Raw genomic sequence first — 23,139 nt, 5'->3', positions numbered from 1 at the left:
CTACTTATGTCTATTTGGGTCAACTCAGAAGAAAATTGCGGAAGACAAAATTTATGTATCAGCTTATTCAGCTGTCTCTGCACTATAACAATTAGAAGAAATCTCTGTCTGAATTCATGCTTTGTTTCTGGGAATCACACAGAGAGCTTACAGCAGGTCTTGGCACAGACCTCTCTGGGGAGCAGGACATGAGATGTTTGAGTGAAGACACTTTCTGTGAGGTTATCCATCCTGCTGAGCATGGTCAAAGACACAAAACTCCTGGGCATACAAGGCCACTTCCCATGCCTGTTAATGCTTTTTTAGCCTACAATGGGACAAATTCTAGTCTGTGATTCTGCTATTTTCTGAGACTTCAGCTTCTTCACATCCAGCCTGCTGCTCCAAAATTCAGCTTTAACTTCGGCCTCACATCACCTCAGCCTCCTTCCAGCACTGTGTAACTCTCCATGCTACTTCACCTGCTCATTCTCCCATGGAACCACCCTTTCTGACACTGCACCATCCTCCCAGCTGTAGTTCAGGTAGCCCCAGTCCCTCCTGGGTGGCTCCTCCTCTGTCACTCTCCACCACTCCTGGGTAACCCAGAGCTGCTGCAGCGTGGGCCACGGGGCATCTGCTCCCCATCACAGGGACCTTGGGATGCCAGATGCTTGCAGGGGATGGTTGTATCTTGGCCAGACCCTTGTGAAGGACTTGGCACCCTCTTGGAAAAACAGATTTGGCAAAGGGATGATTTTTTCTGTAGAGGAGAGGGAGTGCAGCAGCTCTGAGTGTGAGGGATCTCATGAGATATTTGTGCACAATTTTAAATGTATGTAGAGAGTCATGACCCTGCAGTACTTAAACTCCCAATTTAAACCATGAGAAAACCCTGATGGGTTAATTATTTTGATGGACACACACTGCACAATTTTGCTTCCAGCTCATTCATTTAGGGTCAGTATCATTATATTTGTCTGTCAAAACAGAGGCACATTTTTGACCTTGGCAGAAACTTGTCAGTAATAATTTATCATTCTCACATTTACACAAATGAACAATCTCTACCTTCCTCACACTAATTTGTAGGATATACTTTAGTAAAATATTCTGCTGTGAGTGATAATTTCACCTAGTAAAATTAATTAAATCATTTAGCAAAATGAACCCTACTACTACACTTGAAAAGTCTTAAAGAATTAGTCAAAACATTGTTCTGTTTCCTGTATTGTTGCTTCTAATGATTACTCCTTTAAATTTGCAGATCAATGTATTTCAGGCTTTTTAGGTCTTTCCAAAAGGTGCATGGAAAGTATTATGTTTGAACAATATGAGGAAGAGAAACTGGTATTTTCAATAATACTCAAATATTTTCATATAGGTGTATTGATTGTGAAATTAGCCTTTTCATTTACAATACCTGCTATTATTTTGAGAGAATGTGACTGAAAAAAAGCAAAATATAAGTTTTTACCAAGTTTAGAGAATTAAATAAATATTTTATCAAGTTGTTTTTATTTGTCCATTTCTCAAGAAAAATAGCTTCCACTTTTATATATATTCCTGCTTCTGTCATACTGGCACACACATTTAAAAACCAAAGCAAAACCAAACAGCTCATATTGAAAGTGAAACGCTAGGTCAGCGATCTGATATATTACTATGGCAACAAATGCTGCCTTCATGCAACCCATGAAGCACCAATGCATGAACTTTTACACCTAAAGTTTTACAAATCTGAGATTCTTGTTAAAGAAATTATAAAATGTGTGGTCAGTCATCAATTCCTGCTGATACCTGAAGTCCTTCTCCAAGGTAACATATATGAGATTAAAGTTTTTATTAATTGTGTTTCTGGGGTTAAAGCAGCTCTTCACAGAATTGGGAATTTTCCTAAATAAAAAAAATTTATCTTGCACAGATGTTAGGATGAAAGATCTATCACAAACAAATAAACAATGGTTTATGTTTGGTTAATTTTTCTATGTATCTTTTAAATAAAAGCAATGCTGCAAGCAAAAGACTAATGACATAAATTGGTATTTATTTATTTCTCCCTCTAAACAGAAACATGAGGGCTATGATAGGGTCAAGGATACCTATGGTATATTGCTTTACCACAGGAAAGACCGAAATATTGTAGATTTATTTTCAACGCTGAAGTTTTTCTTTCATCTCTGAATGACACATCATTACTTCCTCAATATAATACCCAGTTCTTACCCTGTCAACACCTTCCATTATTCTCCAACAACCCATTTCCTCACCAGCTTCATATTGGAAATGTCCACAAGACAGCTGCAATCCTACAAAACACACAGAGGTCAAGAGAAGACAAACACCCCAGATCATGAATGTGCTTTGTCTACATTTCACTCTCTTACTTTTGATTCCGCACTGTGTGAGCACAGAAAGTTTTTTAATTAGCTAAAGGAAGAGATTAAACTGTGGAGACACAAGAAGGATAAAAGAAGGGATGTGTATTTTGTTTTAACCTCTTTACCTGCTCCTTGGGAAGGAGTGAGTTGAGCTGGGATGGTTGCTAGTGAAAACAAGAGGGACCAACACCGATGCCCCATTTAAGTCTGCCATAATTTCCTTTCCACTCTATTTCGGACCTGCAGTAGCAATATTATATTGCAAATGCCTCTGATCTGAATTGTCTCTCTAAAAAGAACCTTTTGCAGAAGGCAAGTTGGAGAAGGAGCTTAAACAATCTGAAGTAGTTTCCCTATTGCTGCATAAGGACCTAGTGAGACTAGCTGGGAAATTTGGGAGGCTCTGTTAATACTGAAGTTGTGTTGTCTCAAGCCCCCACCACTACTTCACCTAAGTCCGAAAGTTAGACAAAATATCTTACCTTGCCCATAGTAGCAAGACCAGATATTTTTCCTGGTACTCCATTGCTTCCATTCAGGCATCTGCATCCTGAGGGATAGTCTGAGGGAAACAATGAAAAAGAAATAAACCAGATTAAAGTAATATCAATGGAAATCTATGTTCACACTACTGCAGAAGCAATATATTCATAACAGCATATTTGAGTTGATCCCTACTCATGAGACTTGGTTCTCTGGTGGATAGGTAATGGAAAAGAGCAGGAGAGATGCTCTCCAAGAATGACAAAGATTTCTGGCTACAGATGTCACAGTATTATTTTTTATTTCTGGATAAAAATTTGAAAGGTGTATATAGAACATGGTACCAAAACATGAAGCACAAAATTTTGTCCACAGGCGGGTGTGTGGGCTCAGACATTAATTTTTCCCTCTGTGCAATAATAATTTAATTTCTGATCATCAAAAGACTACTGTATCTGCATCTATTTATTTGTCAGAAAACAATGTAGAGGGTTGGTTTATAGTCTTAGGTCAGTGAGTTTAACTTCAGTAAACTATCTGATGAAGAATCTTTGGTCAATTTAACTATATTTAAGTACTGCATGCTGCAGCTAACACAATATATTGAATATACAGTAAATGCAGTCTGTCTTTATAAAACAAATGACAGATCTAATACTGCAAAAGCAATACCTTGTACAATGCCTGTTACACTGTCTAGAATCTGAAACATGATTTTATTGCTTGAAGTTTTACAGGATAAAAAGTTTTCTGATCTCTAGTTGAAATGGTAAATCAGCTTGAGACTGGAAAAGGAAGGAGATTTCTTGTGTATATTAATGATCAGTGGGAACTAGAATGGCAAAATATGCTTTAGCTGCAGAAACTTTCAACCTGGAATTCTTCTGATGACTTTCTCAGAACTACTGTGACTTTTAAAGGAAACAGAACTTGCTGATAGTAAGAAAATCAGATATAAAACCTTATGTGCTGCTGGTTTCCTTTACTTAAAAGAATTCCATTAAATTGAAGCCACTTGTGTGTGAGAAATTCCATAAATGTAATTTATTTACTATAACTGGAGAAGAAACCACTTAAAGAAAAATGAAATTTTGTAAACTTTCCTCTATAATTATTCAACAAAGTCTTTAATTCAAGCAGATTAATGCAGTGCACTATAGTACAGCTTATTATTCAGCATTCCTGAAGACAGGGACGTTAGAAATAAATTTCAGGACTGCATACATGGAGTGTTGTGGTTAGTGCAAATGTTGGATGGGGTGATTGAGCCAAGAATAGCTTGTTCTGCATATTTGCCTAGGTGTAAATAGAAAATTACTGTTGTAATTAAAATTGCAATTTATTTTATTACTATAGCAGTTTTTATTGCTGACAGTAAAATTTACACATTCTTATGTGTAATTACAGTTCCAAATACTAATTTACTTCAGTGTGACTTTTTTTCAGTTGAGTAAATCATTGAAATCAATATTTCTCTGAGATACCTTCATTAGTTTTTAGAACTGTTGCTTCTATATTACCACAGCTAGCAATTAATTAAATATCTTGTGGTGAACTGAAGAGAATGGCTTTTGCTTCCCCCTTTTCAACGGAATGTTTTAATAAAAGATGCACTTGGTTCCTTCCCAGTGAGTTAGTTTTGGGGCATTTCATCCCAGTTATTTTGAAAAGCATAAGTGAGACAGATTTTGTATGGGGAGTACAGATCGGTAAATTTCAAAACAACCCCACTTGAATCAGGTTACTGTTGCAGTTGTAGACTTGTTGTAAATATATTTAAAATGTATCACAGCATAATTCTACAAAAGAAGTTATCTTCTCATTTGTGCTACCCACTCTTTGAATGAACCACATTTTCAAAATTCTGGTTTTCCCCATTTGCTGCCTATAATTATTAAAAATGAATTTTGTATCTTCCATTTTAACCCAGTGTTTCAGGAAAACAACAACAAATAGCAGGCAAATCAGAGATATTTCTGCTTTGCTTTAATTTGCTGATTTTTGTGAAGTGTGAATTTCAAAGGCCAGGTAAATCACTCTGTAGAAAACTGTTGTACTTCACTTTGCCTCAAACCCAAAAATGCTAAAGCAATAAATCAGCAGGATGCATAGAGGAAAAGGCTTCATGGCCAGTGAAGAGTGGAATTAACATGTCTTTGGTGCTGGGTCCTGAAGGGCTCTCTAGAGTCTCTTGTTCTTAACCACGATGCACTTTCACAATGAGGGCTTTCCTGCAGAGGGGCACAAACAGGAACTCCCTCTTCTACCTTGCTATGGGTAATGTCTGATGTCATTTTAGCCTTTATCTCTTTCAAGTCTGCCTGACATTGCCCTGGGTGTTGAAACAGTATTTTATGTAAGAAAGAATATACACATCCACATCTCACCATAAAGCACAATCTCATAACTTCCTTTGCCAAGATCTAAATTGGCAACAGAATTTCTATAATTTAGTTATTTACTTTGTATTTATGGTCCTTTAATAAAATATCTTAACAAAAAGTGCATAAAGCACAATCTCATAACTTCCTTTGCCAAGATCTAAATTGGCAAGAGAATTTCTATAATTTATTTACTTTGCATTTATGATCCTTTAATAAAATATCTTAACAAAAAACATTAAAGAGACTGCTCAGAGGCAGGAAGGTTAAATGTACATTTCTACAGGGGTTTCAGATATAGTTTACTCTAATTATGCTTTCAAGAATCTGGACCAGACTTGAGCTATATGTGGCCTCCACCCCTCACATTCTTTCAATTATAGCCTACGTTCTTCAGTAAAAACTTGAGTACTTGTGATCTTACCTGTCAGTTGCTTTCTCAAGGCACTCTGCAGATCCATTCTACAAAGCCAGACACCAAACTGGCACAGGCAGGAAAACGGAATAATTTTTTGTAACAGTCAGTAAAGAAAGGTGGGAGAGAGAACTCTACTTTGGTCGGCAGAGATAGAGAGTGTAAATACATTTATTTGAAACTCACTGCTGATAGACTAAAGTGCCTGACAGTCTATACAGAAATTTGATTGGGCATCTGTGATTTAGAAATTTTCAAAAAACTCTGTAAGTACATGCAGGAACACAGAGATGTTCCCATATGCTCTCACACACACACTTTTGAAGTAAATGTCAGAATTTCAGGATTTAATTTGCTCATTTCCACCTATAGAGCTACTGCTGGCATAAGTTTTCTCTGCTTTTAATATCCTATGTGGACACAAATACTAGAATAAACCCTGCTTAAATTCTATTGAAGTCAGTGGAGTTAAAGCAGATAGTAATTTTTTCTTTTTTGCTTTTAGTCATTAAATCCAACCTCCATGTAAGGAATAACTAATAGAATGTGCAGTTAAAATAATTATACATATATGGTTAAATATTAAAATATTTTTTGTGTTTTCTCTTGCTTATGATATAAGAAAATAACTAATATACAAATTTATTCCTACTTATTTTTTTTCGGCAAACACAGAACATGATGAGAAAATGCTTTAAAAACCCATTAAATTATCTGAAAAGAAAATGCAGTCAGAATAAATTGTGTTAGCAGTATTTGTCCTGATCAAATCACTGCAAATCTGGCTTTAAAAAAAACAAAAACAAGTATCCCATACCTCCTCTTCCTATTGAAAGTGTGAAGGAATTATGCCAAAAATAAAGGTAGCAGTTTAGTACAAAGAAAAGCTTCTATTAGCAGTGAAGAACTTTACAGTGACTACATAATAATCTGGAAGTAAATAAGGTGTAGACATATATTTAATTTACTAGTGTGTGCAATGACACCAGATAAAAACTGAAAATGAATACATCTGAATCTGGGTTCTGTGACTGATTTGCATAGAAGTTGATTTTATCATCTGCTTACTATGTCTAATAATACAGCAGAAGTTTATAGCATTTTAATTGGTTTAGGTTGTTGGTTCTTAAGTATACACTGTGTAAATTTTCCTTGATATCATAACCCACGGTTGACTGAAACATAATTTGCTCTTCATCTTCCATTTCAGTGACTCTGTTAATTCCATTCTATCATTTCTATCAATTACTAAACGACACTAAATGAGCATTCAAAGTAATTTGCCTTGAATTCTTTGCTTTCTGACTTATATCTTATTTTTGTGTTGATTGGCAGCATGGGCGAAACAACTGTAGGAAACTCTTCTCTTTACTTCTGCATTGCCTCACTAAAAAACAGATATGATAATTAATTTTCTTCTTGTTTCCTTCTCTCTTGTCCTATTGTTATCCCATTCTTGTTTTACTACTTATAGATTCTGACTTCCTCAGCTTTCCAGAAAAGCTGCAGTTTTACAGGACAGAAAGATACAAAATTCTTTAGTGTCACATCAGACAATAGACCACCACTGATAAAAGACCATGCAGCTTCCTTTGGTGGTTTGAATGAAGTTTTTTACTCAAATTGTATGTTTGTCTATTATGGTAGTTTTGTATCAGGAAATCCAGAAAATGGATGCATGAAAATATGGGAGACTGATAGGTTTTCTTATGTAAGGACATTCAGCCCACAAACAGCTCTCTGAATGATCAGGTTTACATATTAAGAGAAAGGAGTGAGTTTTAAGGAAAAGTTATTGGATATGTTTTTTGGAGAACTTTAATAACTGGGAATTCATATTTCATGGGATCAGATCAATATAAAGACTCTGGTTTCTCTATTATAAAAACATGAAAGGAGGGAAAAAAATATTTGCAGACAGAAACAATTTGAAAACACAAAGGAAATTTAAATGTGAAAAGCTAGTAAAACACTGTGAGATACATCCATTGCTTGTGTTTAACTTTTTCCATATTTGGAGATTTCCGTAGTTTGTTTGAAGTCAATGTAAATTTTTCTATCTAATGGTGATCGATCATTGCTTGAAATGGCAGCTGATAGCTCTGTTTCAGTGTATCATTAGTACTGTAAAAATGCAGTGGAACTTTTTAAATTAAAATATACCTGAAAAAAAAGAAATATCAGAATTATTGTATGCTAAAATATGTTCATTTATAGCTTGTGCAGATACAAATGTTTGAATATTTGGAAAAGAAATCCTTTCAGTGTTGAATTACTCGTGCAGTGATAAGTTTTGAAGACTTGAACAGTGGTGATTTGGTCTTAAAAGTCAGAAAAGGGGGTGATCTCATTTGATTTTATTAAAATAATCTCAGATAATTTTGAAATTAATAGGTTGATCTGAAAGCTGCAGAATTATAAGTAGATGTCTGATATTTTAAGGATTTCATTGAAATCATGCCTGGCAATGCTAATAAGATGCTAATAAGGCAATGGAAAGGTGACAGTGAGGATATTTATTCTGATCTCAGCTGATTGGGGCAGAATTCACATTCACATTCAGTGTTCTCACCAATTAGGCCTCTAGTGGGAGAATAAATGGAAGACAACACTTCTAGAACATTGCAGTCCTGCAATGCAATCAAATAGTGTTGAAATATTATAACACTCTCCTAACAATGCTCCAGTGCAATAACATGCTATAAGATGTACAGCTAATGAGAGCTGGATATGGAGAATAATTTAGCATGAAAGTTCTGCCCCTGTAGCCCAGACACGTCAGATTTTTTTCTGCTCACAGATTTTGTATTTGTTATATGCTGTCTTGACTAATGCTGGTTTGGAAGCTTCTGTGTCTGTGGAAACATGTGGGTGGGCTTCTGTGCAAGCCAGGTACAGCTTTAACAAACACATCTGTGCTAACAGATGTTGAAGAGAGAGTAAGACAAACCCAGTCCTGAGAGATTTTAATAAACTGAATTTAATGGGAATTGAAAGCTCTTAGTATCACTTTAGGTCTTTAAATAAATCAGTTTTGCAGCAAACTGATTGTTGGATTAAAGGAATTCTTCTACTTAGAATTTAGTGGTGTTCCACAGCATACTGAAAACCTACTTCAGTTTTGCTCAAGAACAAGGAAGAAAAACACAGCACCTGATTTAAAAAAATTACTGCTTGATATAAGTAGATGAGTTATGATATAGTCCACTTTAGGACTTTAAATAAATCAGTTTTGCAGCAAACTGATTGTTGGATTACATGAATTCTTCTGCTTTGAATTTAGTGGTGTTCCACAGCATACTGAAAACCTACTTCAGTTTTGCTCAAGAACAAGGAAGAAAAACAGCACCTGATTTAAAAAAAATACTGCTTGATATAAGTTGATGAGTTATGATATAGTCTCTTTTTACTTGAGGATCTGAGAGTCTTGACTGGTGAGCAGATCAAAGAGCTACCTATTAAATAGGAACCTGTAAGGGAGATACATAGTGACTATTTTGTGTATTTGTTACTGCAAATGCAAACGAGTGATTTTGTAGTCAGGGAGAATTAGGTACCTGAACTTATTAACTGAGTAGTTTTTAGAAAATCCTTTGAAATGAAAAAAAGGTAAGGCATAAATAGTACTTTTAAGGCTCTTTCCTTGGAACAATATTTGTTGCTTATCACAACTTTTAGTTTGTTATGCTGTACAAATATATGTATACATTAAATTTTTAAATTTTTTTTTTTGTACTGAGGGTGCTCTAATTTCAATGTTGAACACTAATATTTCCTTTATATTTTGTCTTGTGAGTGTGTTATTTTTAATATTCCAGTGAGACTGGGAAGTTAGTAATGCTGCAAGTAAGTTGCTGCTGGAGTAATAAAAGATTAATTAGACCATGCAGTCTGATAATCATCAAGAATAAAAGTTTGATTAAAAAAATTGGATTGCAGAATACATAAATCTTGTTCCAGATATGAGCACTCCTAGATCAACTTTCTTATCATCTTATAAATCACATGGCGTTTTCAATAATTGCTGTGCTCGGTGTTATTTGATTAGAACCTATGTTAAAAACAAAGCAATCTTTAATTAAGTACCATGAGTTTAAGTGTTATGAGACAGGGAATTTAACTGTTGCTTGAATTACTTGATACAGTGGTAAGTGGAAACTATATTTGCATTTACAGATATACAACTTACAAATACATTACATGTTAGCATAGTAGATTCTATTTCACTAATATTTTCTCTTTCAGGGGTGGAAAGCAAACCATGATCCACTCATTCATAAGTCCTTCCCTGTTTTCTGGATGACATAATTGTTTTTCACTGCAGAAACAGATCAGCATAGACCATGCTACCTAAGGTTGATCTTAAATTTTCCCTGAAAGATAGGTAGTGGTGTATTGTTAAATACTAAGTGCTTTGTTGGAGGAGAAAAAAAAATTATTTTTGAAAAGTCATGACAGTTTCACAGAAAGTATACAGGAATTAATTCTAACATATATTAATAAATATTAGGTTTCATTGTTTCCATTTAGGAGCTCAGTGGAGAGCTCTTATCCACCTACACTTAGGGCCCTAATAGTCTGTCAGAGAGAGAGGAACTCAGAAATATGCAGCATCATCTGTTGCAGAACCCAGGCAGCTGGGACAACTCAGAAAAAGCCCTACAGGATCTGCAGTCACTCCCAATATAAATTCACTGAACTTCACCTGCGGATGGAGCAGAAGATCAAAAGCACAGTGCTAATAAATATGTAAGATGATATACACTGGCTAGGGTTGAGGTTTGCTGCTTACTGTAAGGCTAAGTAGTTCTTCTCAGGGGCTTTTATAAAACATGACAACATCTGGTGCAAACTGAAAGACACTAACAGTTTGTCACACTGCTGTGGAAAGTTCTCCTGTATCTCTCAAAGTCTTTCCTCTGTGGCTCATTAGTTTACTTCTGGTCACATTATTTAAAGATTGTAAGGGGCTCTGAGTGACCTTGACTAGTGAGAAGTGACTCTGCCAAAGGCAGAAGGGGGATTGGATGATCTTTGATGTCCCTTCCACCCCAAGCCATTCTATGATTCTATGAATCTAATGAAGGTGAATGCTAGCTCCTGACTTGCAGTTCTGATTTGCTGTGCCTTGACTAAGAAATACACTGCAGACAAAACCCTGACATGGAAGTCATCTTCTATGAAAGGGCACATATCTGTAAGCTGTTAACTTCCAAAATATGACAGTAATTTCCATTCTGTGTACTGGTAATGCTCCCTGGCACAATTCCAACAGGTAAGAGTTTCTGGGAGAGACAAGACAATGGCAAGGCAGCATTTTCTTGAGTTAAGGGCAGAGATAATTGAGGTTCCAGTGCTCAGGACAATTGGACCCAAGAGGGAAGAGGGATCCAAGAAAATCAGTTGTTGTTCAAGGACAGCTTACTACAGCCTGAGGGACAGTTCATCCTGGCAAGCAGGAAGTCAGGGATAATTGGACAAACCAGGAGATCCTTGCAAATCTGAAACAACCAAAAACGGAAGTATGCAGAAGGGGGAAGCAGGGATAGTTATTGCAGGAAGGATGTAGAGACACTGCCTGAGCATGCAAAAATGCAGTTAAGAAAGTCAGAGCCTACCTGGATTGGAACTTGGAGAGGCATGTCGAGACATCACAAAAAATGCAGTTAAGAAAGTCAGAGCCTACCTGGAGAGGCATGTCACAACATCACGAAAAGCTTCCTCAAGTCCATAAGCAGGAAAAGGAAGACTGAGGAAATGTATCTCACTATTTAATCAGGAAGGGAGCCCAGAGGCACAGGACACACAAAAAAAGTGCTGAGTTCCTTCTTCACTTTAGTCTTTACTAGGAAGACCAACCTTCAGGAATTCCAGGCCATGGAGACCTGGGTGGAATGTCTGGAGCAGGTTAAAACTACCATTGACGGAAGATAGATCAGATAATTCTTAAGCAAACAGGTAATACAGAAGCCCATGGGCCATGAGAGCTGGGGAAGATGGCAGATGTCACTGTGAGGCTATTCTTAATTATCTTGAAATGATCTGGTGGCTGGGAGAAAATTCTGAGGGCCAGGGCGGAGAAAAAAGTCACTTTTGTCTCAAGAAAGGCCAAAAAGGACACAGGCTGATCAGCTTATCCTGCAGATAATTTTCAGTGATGTGGAGTAGTCAGTATGGATTCAGAAAGGGAAAGTCATACTGAATGAACCCAGTCACTCTCTAAAGTAAAGTGACTAGCTGGATGAGGAAAGAGCAGTGGATATTCCCTCCTTGACATGTCAGAGAGCCATGCTGCCATCCAGAGGGATCTTGGCAGGCTGGAAAAGACAGCTGGCAGGAACCTCCTACAGTTCAGCTAAGGGAAGTTCAAAGTTATGCTGAAGAGGAACAGCCCGAGCTACCAGTGAGAGCTGGAGACCCCGCAGTGATGCTCTGCAGAAAAGCAGCCTTGGGGGTCCTGGTGGACACCAAGATGAACATGAGCCAGCAGTGTATTCTTACTAGACATGAGAAATAAAAGCTGCTAACAACTCTTCTTATCTACAAACTCTTACTCTGAAATATGAAAAGGTGTTTTGCAAAATCCTGAATTTCAAAGAAAAATCAAGATGTTTTGTTTCCTGTTTCAAGACCATGTATTTTCTCTTTATTTCACTTTGTTTATAAGCTGTTTCTATTTTTGTCTCTTTAGTGTTGTTATAAATGAGGTATTTTAGTTACTTTATATTCTCAATACAGTATTCATCAGTCTAAATATTACTAATATACACAAAACCTGTTAGTCTTTCAACCATTTAATAAAAATCACTACAGACCTTGATTTTTATGGCACTTTGAGTTTTTATTTTTATAAAGAAAAACCATCTACAATACTCCTCATGACTCTCAATGATTTTTCAGTCATATAACTAAAGCTCCAAGGTCTACCAAGATAAATTAGTGAACTATGGGTCATTAGCAAAATGTGAATTAATGCAAAATGCACAATAGGCTGCACATTTTATCCTTTCTCCAGATGGTTAATTAAATATTTGAAGGCACAATATGACAAAAGTATGACAATATTATTACTTAATGGCACTGAATATGAAAAGGGTTTAATTGTTTTATTTCTCTCTTTCATCATTGATTAAAATAATGTATTTCAATGAAATTTGGCACTGGTCAGCATCTCAGTATTTCCTCAAAGGTAAAAATTAGATCACCTTCCATTAAAAGAAGTAAAAATTACAATTTGCTGAACAAATTGGAATGTCACATTAAAAAGTACAGTCTTACAATATGTAACTTCTTCAAGGTTGAAATTACACATTCCATATATATGCAACACTTTTAATTCCTAGGTATGTTGTTCTAAACTTAAATCCACATTAGAACTTCTTCACAGTTTATTAATAAGAAACCTTATCAGTGAACATTATTATCTTGCAGTCTTTCCCAGAATATTTCACAAAACTTGATATTATAGCTGTTTATTTGATGTGATGCATAAAGTAATTATATTTAAGAATTCATTAAAATATTACAGTTGCTGATTATTTATTTATATTTAACTTATAATAGTTTTAAATTTAAGATCTATTATTAAAAGTATTTGAATACAAATTTGTTAAAGTGTTAAAATCTGGTTATTTGATTAGAGCAAGAAACAGCAGACCCTGGTGATTTGGTTTTCCAAACACCTCAGTCTGAAATGCAGACCCTGTGGCTTCACACCAAGGTTCCTTGCAGGCTCTTCCTGCATCTGATAGGATACCTTGTAGACCTATATTTTTTAGACTTTAGCCTTACCTTATAAATGAGACAAGTTTTAGGACTGCAGAATTACCTCAAATACAAGGAAAAAAATCTTTTGAATTGTGGTGAATGATGTGACTGCTTGCTTATGCTTATTAGATAACAGGACCAGGAAGACACAGGGATTGTGAAGTCTCTGTGAAGTCTGGACGGAAGTCCAGGAAAAAAGATAAGGTGATCGAGTCTGGGACGGGAAATGAAATTTGTAAATCAGATATTGCTAAAAAAAATTCAGTAATTTGTGTGTGTGTCATCTTTAAGCAATATTTAATTAAAAAGCTCAGAAACTGCTTTAGTGATTAACACCCTGCATGTTTGTACTGCAGAACAAGGGTTATATTGTTATGTGGCTTACCAGCACTATAAATTCAGAAGCCATCTGAAGCCATCTGAATAAAGGATTTTAAAATATTGCCTAAAAGAGCCATCCAGAACCAAATAACTCACCTAAAACTTAATGTTCCTTAGAGAAAGCATGCTTTGCTATTGAAATCTTTTGAGAGGCACAATTCTGAAAATCCCCCACACTGTCTTTCTGACACATTCACATTGTTTAAAGAGAGCATAAAAGTTTATGGAGATAAGAGATACTGGATATTAAACCTGAAGAATATAAGGGTTTTGAAAAAAGAAATAACCCTAAACCCTATCTAAAAGTGGTGTATCTATTAATTTAGTAAAGCTCTATTAATTATATTCTAAATTTCCCTCCATCAATATCCATAAAGAAAGAAAAAACAGAAGGAAAATATCAGAGACCAGAACCTCCAAAACATTAAGCTCAGAAACAACAGAGACTTAACTTGTGAAGACATGTTCACACCCTTACTACAGGTCTTAAGGTACAGAAGTGTTCACTAGTGACTACAATTATAGACCTTGGGGAACTGTTTTTAAGTGTACATATTCTTAAACTCTTAATGAAGATTTCTCAGTAACCTAGCTCTGTTTGCACACAACCAACACAGACTGTTCAGGACAGGACAAACCTTTCCTTCTCTGTAGAATTTTTTTCTCTCTAGTTTCTCCCAGAGTGAGAACATTGTTCAAAACTCATCCAGGATTGCAACAGGTACAGCTGAGATAGGAAACCCTGGGACCAGTTTGTTCTTCCAAAACACAGGACTCTAAACTCTGTTGGAAAAAAAAAAATTATTCACCCTTGTCTTCTCAGCCCCATCCCATCACGGGAAACAACCTCCCTGCCTTGCCAGTGGGTCTGGAATCACTTGCAGTGTACAGTGTACAACTTCTACCAGTGATTTCCTTATAAATAACCTGCCCATTCATAACACTTGATCAGCATTGAGGATTTATGATGAAATCCCAAGAACAAAAGTGCAGATGTCAAGGTGTGCAGAGCAGGATTTGTTCCAAGAGGCCGGGGAATGACCACCTGTGGTAGATCAGAATGATCTACCTGTGGTCAGTTCTGGAAGAGCACTGGCACTCTGCATCTCTGTTCTGATGTGTGTGTAGCTGCTGCAAGGAGCTGAAGTCTGTGAAGAAAAAATAATTCCAAGGTTGGTAACTTAGTAATTTAAAAGGATGTCTTGACTCTACTAAATTTTAATCAATTCTTTAATTCTCTTGCATGGTAGGTGACCCACTTGCGTTCACTGCAGCTGAATTAAAAAACTTATGTAAAAAAAACTATTGAAAAATTGTATCCTATTTTCCTTTTCTAGTTTATGTTTTTGGTTTTTTTTAACAGAAAGGAATGTTCAGTACTGCCATTCATAATAATCTACCAAATAGGGCTCAGATTTACAGATGAATCTTGGATATTTACAGAATTCTTGCCGTTAGTAGTTGGAATTTAATTAATGTAAATGCACACAAACATATATAATATGTATATATACACATACATACACACATACCCACACATTTTGTTTATGCAACTCCATCTCAGCAATACAGTAGATTTTTTACAATTTACCTATACCACAGGCCCACAGAGTGACTTTGGAACCCTTGGAGATCACCTGGTCCAGCCCTTTGCTCAAAGCAGCACCAGCTACAGCAGCCTGCCCAGACCTGTGATCACTCAAATATTAATATCTGCAGAAATGGAGATTTAGAGCTTTTCCATTTTTTCATTTCTTTCTAATACTTTTGAGATTGAGAAATACATGATTTCTGAAAATGGTGAGATCAAGTTTACCTGCTCACTCAGATGGGAAAAAAGAACTGAAATAAAGAGTAAACTGAAATGAACAGTACCATAAAGACTCAATATTCTCTTTGGTTAAGATAACATGATAATGACTTGTTGGCATTAATATTTAATTTGTGCTGATCTAGCTTGAATAATTAATGTTATTCTCATATTAAAATGCAGAAGGTGTATACCTCCTATTTTCTAGCCTGAATATTTTAGGAGCTTAGCTGTCAAATGACTTGACAGAGAGCCAAACATTTGCAGAGATACTACTACCTGAGATCATATTTGAAAGGGGAAAAATGCTGTTATTATAGCAAAGCTCCAAATAATTATAGCATATGAAACAAAAGGTCAAGCCAAGATGTTCTCTCACTGAAGAAACTCTTGGTATTACAAGAAAGAAAATCACTTTTGTGAGCCCTTTTGACTACTGATTGTTAAATCTAAAGCTCATCAGAGACCAGTTGGCCCATTTCAAGAGAAAATATGTAGTGAGTTACATTTAGATGTTTCTTTAAAACTACATTCTTCTCTCATTTGTCCTTTTGCACTTCCTCAGAACAGATGAAGTACTAGCAGAAGCTGAACAGAGGTAAATAACTAGTGATGGTCTAAAAAAGGATCAGTTCCTTAGGGGACTCCAAGTCTAAATGGAATCATTACTTTATGGGACAATTGGACTTAAAATGGACTACGAAAAACCCACTATATTTACTATATTTAAGTTGATCAGAGGAAGGAAACTGCTTCTGCATCCTAAGGGTGTGTTTAGATGACTGTAGTATGTCTTTTATATCCCCTAAGTCTACGGCCAATATCAACATTTTGGCAAGAACACACTCCCAGGAAGACCAAGAGTGAATAATTCCAGTTACTAGATTGAGTGACAGTCATTCCTAGAGCAAAGACCTTTCATAGCCATAAAAGATTTTATTAATAATGTAAAATATTTCAGATGATTATTATTATTTCTACATGCTATTATTGATTTAATAACATTTCTTAATGTGAACAAGAAAAATATATGAAGAAAGAATGGTTGATGATAGCACAATTGTTGCATGTTAGTTACACATTAAAAAATAATAGGACACCATTTTTTCTAGTCCATATTGGAAAATAGAATAGAAAAAGTAATATATAAGAAGATACAGGTTGTGCTAAAGACAGAAGAAATTTTAATAAAATGCCAAAAACTATGTACTCTCACAAGAATCTTTAAAGTTGGAAAAGACCTCCAAGTTAATTAGGTCTAACCTTGGAACAAACACCACCATGCCAACTAAGCCATGGCAGAGTTCAGTCATTCCTAGAGCAAAGACCTTTCATAGCCATAAAAGATTTTATTAATAATTTAAAATATTTCAGATAATTATTATTATTTCTACATGCTATTATTGATTTAATAACATTTCTTAATGTGAACAAGAAAAATATATGAAGAAAGAATGGTTGATGATAGCACAATTGTTGCATGTTAGTTACACATTAAAAAATAATAGGACACCATTTTTTCTAGTCCATATTGGAAAATAGAATAGAAAAAGTAATATATAAGAAGATACAGGTTGTGCTAAAGACAGAAGAAATTTTAATAAAATGCCAAAAAATATGTACTCTCACAAGAATCTTTAAAGTTGGAAAAGACCTCCAAGTTAATTAGGTCTAACCTTGGAACAAACACCACCTTGCCAACTAAGCCATGGCAGAGTTCCACTTCCAGTTGTTTCTTGAACACTTCCAGGAATGATGACTCCACCACCTCCCTGGATAGTCTATTCCAATGTTTAACCACCCTTTTACTGAAAAAATTCTTCCTGATGTCCAACCTGAATCCCCTGACACAGTCTGAAGCCAGTTCCTCTTGCCCTGTCATTGATTGCCTGGAAGAAGAGACCAACCCCCACCTGGCTAACCCGATATTCAGGGAGCTGTAGAGAGTGACAAGGTCTCCTCTCAACCTCCTTTTCCCCAGGCTTTACATCCCCAGCTCCCTCATAGGATTCTCCAGACCCTTCCCCAGCTTTCTTGCCCTTCTCTGGACTCACTCCAGCCCCTCAATGCCTTTCTTGTAGTGAGTGTCCCAAAACTGGACACAGATTTGAGGTGTGGCCTCACCAGTGCCGAGTACAGGGCACACGCGCATACACACATCCATGTACATCAATGCAAAACAGAAAAAAATGGGAATCTCTGATCTATTCTTCTGTTCTTTTTGGAAAATAATTTTTCCAACCTAAAGAGAAAATTCCTCACAGTAGTTTGCTGTGAACACAGGAGTGTATGCAAATTACTGCAGAAAGCAATCTTAAAAAAACAGATTCTCCAAAATAAACAGGCGGAGGTATCACATCTACTGTAGAAGCTGACAGTTTAACAGCTGAAATAATAGAGACATTCATGTGAATCTAGACAGAAAAAAACCAAACACAAATGACCAAAAAACAAGAGATGAAACAAGTAGTAATCAAAATATATATTATATTGGCACTGCTTAAATACTTTACTTCAGGTGGTCAAACCAACATAATCCAGCAGGATTTTAAACATGAAGTACCTAGGCTGCTTTTCAGAGTTGAATTTTACAGGTCAGGCAGACATTTTCAATTATTCAGAACTTTGATAAGCATCTTTTAAGAAATAAGGCATAGAAGCAGGGGCTTGGGATAGATAAGCTAGCATTATCAGAAGTAAAGTTTGTGGATAATTAACATGTGCAATCCAAGATGTTGAGAATATTATTATAATCTAAAATGAGAGTTTGTTTTTTTCTCAACAAAATATTTTTAAACCTATTATAGTCCACCCAATTACACATTTGTGCCTACACTGACTTAGCTGATTTAGGTTAATTGTAATCTTTATTGCTAAGGGACAACAGAACTGTTTGAGAGTTCAAAAAGCCTCCAAAACTACAAAAACTAGCCTAGTTATAGATTCAGAAACATCAGTAATTCTGAAACACCATATCACAGATTAGTTTTCAAAATCTAACCATCTAACCTACTAAATCACCTGTTTATGCATATCACAGATTAGTTTTCAAAATCTAACCTACTAGATCACCTGTTTATAATGAACAAATTTTACCTCAGTGCAACTTTTTTTTTTCCCTGAAGTTATTTTCCTTACTTTTATTTCATATCCACATATAGAGACTTGTTTAAAGATGACACCAGGACTTATTCAGTTAAAAAAAAAAGCACTAGGGGATTTCTACATGCTTTTTTCAAAGGAGTGTTTTACCAAAAATTAGGCCATGATGCACTAAGAAATGAATCTATATGTATAAACACCATATCACAGATTAGTTTTCAAAATCTAACCTACTAGATCACCTGTTTATAATGAACAAATTTTACCTCAGTGCAACTTTTTTTTTTCCCTGAAGTTATTTTCCTTACTTTTATTTCATATCCACATATAGAGACTTGTTTAAAGATGACACCAGGACTTATTCAGTTAAAAAAAAAAAGCACTAGGGAATTTCTACATGCTTTTTTCAAAGGAGTATTTTACCAAAAATTAGGCCGTGATGCACTAAGAAATGAATCTATATGTGATTGTTGGCAACAGAGGCCCCCATAAACTGGCAATTTTTATTATAATTAGTCAAGATCAATACAAAGTTTTCTTTAACCTGAATTAATTTGTAGCTGTGCAGACTAATAGTAAGAAACTGTGTGACATATCATGCTGAGAGTGCAGCAAATTAGTCTGTAAAATTTCATTTATGTCTGCACAAGCCAATCAATCTCCGTAGTGTTAGGGGATTATAAAATGAATTCTCAGAAAAGTGTTATGAGGTTTTTATACAGTTCTGGGTATATTTCTACCTCTTCTGTTATCCTTCATACAGAAGCATTAGAGGATACATGCACCTATTTCTTTATTATAATTATAGAACAGAAATGAAAAAAGCTTTTCTAAGAATGAATTCTGGATAGTTTACTAGATTTGCTGTTTCAAATATATCTGTCATTTAACACTTTAACTAAAATTACTGCTACTCCTCTATAAGCAGAGAATGATCTCCATAATAATCTCCATACTCTCCACTCTTCATTTTAATTTCAGTTAATATTTTGTATGAATTTTTATAATTTATATAATATTTTTAAAGGTAAAATTGCAAAGATTATTCTAGTATTACTTGGTGCTTTTCCATCATAGAAAAAATCCAGAGGACCAGCTGTTGAGCAGAAGTTATCTTTTGCTTGAAATGAATTTTGATACATTTTCTATTAAACAACCAATCTTATGAAGTTCAATTTCCTTTGCACTTCATAATGACAAAGATCCAATCTAACTAATATAAATTTACTCATGGGCAAAAATATCTAGAAGAAATCTACAAACAACATGAGGAAGTGTACGATTTGTGCCTGACAGGCTGTTCAGGTCTAGTGCGATACAACAAGGAAGTTACAATAATGACATCTTTTTTACCATATTATAAAAAACAACCAAACAACCATCTGATTACTACTTTTTAATAAACTTTTAAACCATCTTCATTCTAGCTGTCGTTCAAAAATACTGGTTAAACATGAATATAATGTGGTCATAGGCACTTCTAAGGAAGTAAGTGAGGCCACTCACAGTGCTCTAACTTGGGCACGAGTATTACTGAATTAGAGCATAATAGAGTTTCTTGAGGAATATTCATTATTTAAATATCAGGCTATTAATAATACTACTCCCTGGGCACACCACTATTAAAAAGGCTAGAGAACAGGTGAACTGCAGCCAACATGAAAAAAAAAAAAAAGAGTAGAGATATAAGAAGCAAGAAGAGATTATCTAGAAAAATATCTATCTAAATACAGGCAAGAGAGACAATCATAAATTTCTGAATATGGACAGAAAAAGCAATGAGGCAGTCTAAAAGGCAGTCTGGGAATTAAATAGCAAAATGAGTAAAAATTAATAATAAATCTGCTTTCAAACACACCCAGAGTAGAAAACGTGTCAGAGAATCTTTTATCAGTGCATAAAAGCAGTGTTAATCAATTCTTTTGAGCACTATTCACTTCAGGAGATGCCCACATCAGCAGAGGGTCTGTCTGAATCTGAAACAGCTGTAGAAGATATTAAACAAAGCTACACTAAAAAACTGCTTAGGCCAAATGTCATTAATCCAAGAGGTCTGCAGGACCTGAGAGGTGGATAGCTGCAGAAATAAAGCACACAACCTCTTGTTTAAGATGCCTTGATACTTTTGACTAAATGTTGGAAATATGATTCTCTTGTTTAAAGAATTGTTTACGAATTTCTTCTGGAACTGCAGCCCTCTAGTCCTGTTGTTCTAAGTGGAAATTAGGAAAGAAAAGAATTAGTAGATGCTGGTTTAAAAATAATCAGTATGAAAAGTTCAAAGTGACTTTTACAAAAGTCCTGTTTTATGAGAGTGGTGATATTTGTAGTTCTTGAGCAGTTGAACAGGGGTGATTTGATTTCTGCAGTCTTGACTTCCTGGAAGGCTTTTGATATTGCAAGACCAATGGCTTTTAAGGAAATGAAGGAAGAGTATTCACAATATTGGGAGCACTTGAATTCTACAGGCATCTTTGTTGGGACTTATGCTGTATTCATGAACTATTTTGGAAAAGAATATATAAGAGACTTAAAAATGTCATTTTGCTGATGACATTAGTTTCTTGTTTTTAAGGACAAGGACAATTCTAGATAGCTGGAGATGGATTTTGTGGTACTACCTAACTAATTAAAATGTCAGAAGGAGCTCAGCATTGAGTAATGCATTTGCCAATGACAAGCAAAACTCATTCTACATATAAATCATGTGCTCACAGAATACCTTGGAGCTGACATGGTCACTCAGGTATGACTTGGTTTTTATGTTGGATGATTCCTGTGATATGTTTTCTTTTATTTACTGCTGCTCAGAATTAGGTTGCTGCCATTAAACTGATAGGGAATACAAAAGTAAATGGATAACCTTATCATGATGTGAGTGTTGGAGGCAGGAGACTGTGCTCTTGAAGTCCCTACATCATGACACTGCACAATGCCATGGCTAGGGCTAATTTGCATGTGCAGTTGAAGTGATGTTCTGGTACATTCATCTCAAGGAAGATATGTTTGATCTCATTAAGCTTCAAAGAGAAAGTTGATCAAATATGTGGAAGAACCTGTGTATGGGGACTAACAGCTCAACTAGGAATTGTCAACATGGAAAAGATATGATTTCAGTGGGGTCTACAAAATAATTAGTGGAATGGTGAACAAATCATTGTTCACATTCTCTTCCAGCATAAGAATTAATGGTGAACCTGAAAATGCCTCTATCAGCCACTTTAAAAGCAAAAGGATCAGATTTTGCTGATAGAAGAACTGTGGCACTTGTGTCAGAGTACCGTGGCTGCTAAATTTGGAGCTTGAAGAAAAACTGGGCAAATGCTTCAAAGTGATTTAATGCTGATTACCTAATGTGTAAATTTGCACTCAGAATATTACTATAATAAGAGGAAACATGCTGTACATGTGAAACCAAGAACTTAATGATAGCCTAATTAAAAATTAATAATATCATCAAAAATGCAACAAAATGTTATTTGTTCAGTTATAATAATAGAGACTGATAGAGCAAATTAATAGAGAATAGCTGCATTTCTAATAATGCATCTAAAAATATTATGCAAGAAAACTAATGGTTACCTATTGCCTTTTTAATTTTGATCATTCTGCAAAAATCCCTGTGGAACTTCAGGCTGACAGCAACAGTTTTCCTGAGGCATAGCAGCAGGGAAAAGGCTATCAGTGACATTCCCAGTTCTTTGGTGCAAGGAACAATGTGCTGCTGGCAAGAGTAATTTCTCCTCACTCTTTTATGTTTAGCAAGGTTTGATTCTACTTTACTGGCTCCCAGGTAAAGTTTGAAAATTGTACAGCAGCATTTTACAATCATTACTAAGAGAATGCTCTTGTTTGTTGTGCAGTGATAAGCCAGAGTTTTCAGACCTCATACAGATCTGGTGTGTGTAGAGATTAGGGAAACACACTGTGGAAACAAATTAGAAATAGCTCATGTGTAGGTGAGCTCAGAACAGTGCTGAGACCCTGAATTATCGGGTCAATAAAAGACTTATGGCCTTCTTCTAGTAATAAAGTCATGTTCACTATGCTGCAAAAGAAAACATATCCATCTCAGTTCTTGGAATTAAAATAGCCAAATTAAAAAATACAGACAAAATGTATACAATTGTGGGGGTTTTTTCTTATTAGTTCTGTTAGAAACCAAATCTTGGTGCCTTGATCTCACACAGCATGGTTATAATTATTATCTCTAAATAGATTAATACATTGCTCCTTAACTCTAGCAAGCCCATACAGTTTTTCTGTTACTTAACCAAGAAGGCAAAATTGAGGGCTTCACTTCTAGCTGTAAATATGTGATATTTGCCTTTGGTATTTCCCTCATGACTTCTCCATCCTGCACTTTATTCTTAGGCTGAAAGCTATCAAGGGTCTCAGGAATGGCTTGGCAAAGTTCTGAGAGTGTTTCTGGATGAGTTA

Source organism: Passer montanus, unplaced genomic scaffold (genome assembly GCF_014805655.1).
Source record: "Passer montanus isolate IOZ18808 unplaced genomic scaffold, ASM1480565v1 scaffold3, whole genome shotgun sequence".
In the NCBI taxonomy this organism is placed as follows: domain Eukaryota; kingdom Metazoa; phylum Chordata; class Aves; order Passeriformes; family Passeridae; genus Passer; species Passer montanus.
The sequence above is the reverse complement of the archived record's forward strand: the minus strand, read 5'-3'. Positions refer to the sequence as shown.